Source organism: Cibotium barometz, chromosome 35 (assembly GCF_041138505.1).
Source record: "Cibotium barometz isolate CiBa-2024 chromosome 35, ASM4113850v1, whole genome shotgun sequence".
NCBI lineage: Eukaryota > Viridiplantae > Streptophyta > Polypodiopsida > Cyatheales > Cibotiaceae > Cibotium > Cibotium barometz.
In genome coordinates this window covers 20638717-20642638 of record NC_141080.1, presented here as the reverse complement: position 1 = coordinate 20642638, position 3922 = coordinate 20638717, and positions in this window count along the sequence as shown.

The following is a 3922-nucleotide window of genomic DNA, read 5'->3' as shown; positions in this document are numbered from 1 at the left end:
GAAAATTGGCCTTCTCCAACTACACAAGGGTCTCTAAGCTATCATGCACATGTGAGACATTTCCTTCACCTCCTCCTCCTTTTCCTTCACCTCCTCCTCCTCCCCAGAACTCTTATCATCTGGCTAAGATTTCCTAACCAACTTTCTTTTCTTCTTGGGAGGGGAAGTAACTTCTTCAACTTTTATATTATAAACCTTTGATTTCCTTTTCAATGCTGGGGAAATTGCAAGGATCTCAAAGGCTTTCTTATCCCTCATTGGTAAGGGATGAAGAAATTTGTCAAATCTGTACCTCACCCTGCTAACAAGTGTCATGTCTCTGTCCATCAAAGTGACTCTTCTTGCATGGGCAGCACAAATGAAGCTATCATTCATGAAGTCTATAAGAAATTCTTCACAAGTTTCTTAAAGACATGCCACTACACTACTCTGCCATCTATAATGTCCTTGCCCTTTGATATTGTCACTTACTGTTCTTACAATTCTCAGGAATGGTGCCATAGGGATGAGAAGATGTGTAGACTCTTGTTCTTGCCTTATCTTAGCAAACAATTTCTTTTCTCTGAAGGAAAGTTCTTGCCTTAGATATATTGGTTCTGCCCTTTATTGGTTTCTTCTCTAATGGTTGCTTATAAGTTGTTGTCTCTGGCTCTGGCTCTGAATCTTCTTGTTTAGGAAGGGAGGGATCTAGGAAAACCATCCTCACAGTTTGCTTTGTACGAGCCATACTTCCAAGAAGTGATGAAGCAAGAATCAGTCCAGGGAGCGATGAAGCAAATCCAACCCTTTGAGAAGAGCTAGATTCGTGCCGTGGAAGGAATCTGGCGACAAGGCAGGGGACGAGCCGGAGCGCTGTCCACAGAGAGCGATAAGGTAAATTTAAGCCTAACAGGAAGACTACACTCATGCTGTGGAAGAAATCGAGCGAGAAGGTGGGCGACGAGATAGCGCTGTCCACGGAGCAATAAAGCCGGATCCAAGCCTCACGGAAGTGTGCAGTCGCGCTGACGGAATCAGGCGGGGTGAAGAAAATGTTGTGTTCCGCCCCCACGAAGTGATAAGCCGAATCTGTTGTTGACAAAAATCAAAATTGCACATAGAGGGAGGGCCAATGCTACAAAAAAGTTTGAAAATAATGACGTAAAAAGTTCTCATGCCGTCAATGGTACCCGACAAAACAAAAAAAAACTCCTTTTTATAAAATACGATATCATCATTTGAGGATGATATAAGCCCTAAACGTGGCTCCCCGATGATGATGTAAGCCCTACACGTGGCTAGAGGGTGATGATGTTATCCCTACACGTGGCACAACGGCACACTTCGATGACATCAGCCCTTCACTTCCGTCGTACATGTATGACATCAGCCCTAATAATATGTATATATAGTCATGCCTTGTTTAAATTTTAATTTTTTTTAATTTCGGTCCCCCTTCCTCACATCATAGAGATTGGTTTCAGTCCTCCTTCACTTGCGCCTTCAGTTCACCATGCGATAAGCAAATTTGTTTCTGTGGTCAATTCTTCGTTCTCGCGCGCCGTGGCGGCTTGGCTTCCGTCCCACTTCACTCGCACCTTCAGTTCACCGTGCGATTGGCAATTTCAATCCTTGTTAGTCGTTCTTCCTCGCGTTGTGGCCAGCAATTCGAGCATGGAGCAGGTGTTTCACTGCTATGATCCTTTGGAAGATGTAGAGATACTTGAAGAGGTAACAGATGAGCCTAGTGCCAATGAAAACCTGTTCAATTTGTTAAGGACAGCTGGGCATGATGAACGTCTTCCAGATGTTGAGCCTATATTCAATGTGCCCTTTAATTTAGAACAAATTGTTAAGGACATGGCAAGCTCTATGTTAGGGGAAGAGTGGGAGGCATATAGTAATTTGGTTAGTACATAAATTATAAATGAGGGATCATCACAATATGTTCACATGTCTAGCTTTGCCCTATCCTCATCTGAAAAAAAGAGCATGTCAGGAAGGTGGGATGCTTATTCAGAAGATAAGAGGATAAAAATTTATCTTGACAACTGCCCTATGCACAAGAAAAAGTGCAAAGTTCTTGAGTACTACTTTGGATTTGTTGCTTATCTATTTCTTCACAGACAAAGAGGACTACACAAAGGCTGAACTAGAAGTTCAGAAGGGTCAAAAGGTTTCACAAGCTTCATTTGTCACAGAGATTGAATCTGATGATGGGGTTATGTACCTAGTTTCTGGTGATGAGGAGTGCCTCCTCCAAGCACAGGGTTTGATGTGGCAGAGTTTAAGGCATCCACTGTTATTGATGAGGGATCATCTGTGCATGGAGAACACTTGAAATCAAACTTCAACATCCTTGGACTGCCCTCCTTTCTTATAAATGGCAAGAATTTTATTCTACTCCAAAAGCTTTATAATTTAAGGGAGGATTATTGCCTCACAATTATAGCAGATCGTTGTGAAGCTGCCAGGGGTATACTCGATGTGGAAAATGAACATAAAGAGGAGTTTCTAAGGTTGGACACTGAGGTGATAGAGAACTTCATTGAAGCCCCTAGAGCCATGTCATTGTGCTTTGACAAAGCCAAGGAGACTGAATCTTCTCTTCCCACAAAACTAGAATTTCAAAGTCTTCAAGAGGAGTTAGGAATTCGTAAAATGGGAAGAGAGCCCTTGCCCGCCCTTGATCAAGGAAATGAAGAAGGCTCCATCAACCTTTGGGATGCATCCAAGTTAGAAGAGGATGAGAACCATAAGGTAATTTATCTATTCTTGAGTGAGTGAATTTATGTGAGTTATGGTATTGAGTGAATTTATGTGAAAGCCAAATTATTTGTTTAATGTAGATTAAGCTTGATGATGCCGATTGTTTCCTTGGACGTGGAGGTGCTGCCCGTGCAAGAGTTGGCCAAGATGCTGCTCTTGCACACTACATCCCATCTATTGACAAAGAATATTTATTGTCTGCCACAGCAAATATTCTAGTGATGCTGAAATTCCACTTCTCACACTCAAGGCACTATCTAGATATACGGGCTATTCTTTTATCCCTTACAATATGCATAAGGTCATGCTGATAGAGAAGTGTGTTGCTATTCGTATCTTTGGATACGGTATAGGATTTTGGCCTTCCAGAACCGGATACTTCCTCTGTTATGCTAGCTATGCTGCTCTAGGTGCCAAACTAGAAGATGTAAATGCACTCAAGGGTTATAGTCGCAAGAAGGTTTTGTGTTATAGAGGAAAAATGCCTAGTGAAGAGGAAGAGCAAGTAGAGAAGAGACTCGAGAGAGCAATTAATTATCTTGTCATTGTAAATATTTTGTTATATCTTTTATGTAATGAAATGATGCGATTAAGTTTTAATTACAAGTCTGTATTAAGCAAAAATGTTTACAACACTTCAAAATGTTATAAATTTCGCACACAAAATTTCGTTACACTAAATTCAAACTCTTCCTTCTCGTCTTCTTGAGATGATCTCCATGCCACATGTGTGTTGGTCTTGTGCCAGCTTTCCACTTCAGTGATCTCCTCATTTTGGCTTGATTTCGTGCTGCCTTTGCTAAATCACTCGTACAGGCCTTTTCCATTGATAGTTTTCACCCAAAAGTATATCTGTAGAACCATTTGAACATTTCTTTGAGGTAATTTGTACAAGTCGTTCCTCCTCCATATGTCGGGTGTTTTTGAAATATACTCCTCTAGCTCAGTAGTGAGATTTTTCCATTCCTTGGGTGCTCCACATATCAATAGAACCATATTCATTCATGAAGTATGCACCATGTGCATACAAAATGTGATGCAGAAGAAAACATGACAATTCAGAAGCTATACTTCATAATCATTTCAAATTGATGAGTAGAAAGAAACTCATGTTTACATGTAGTAATGCGTAATGTTGGTATCACCCCATGTATCGACCATGGCTTTTGTAAAA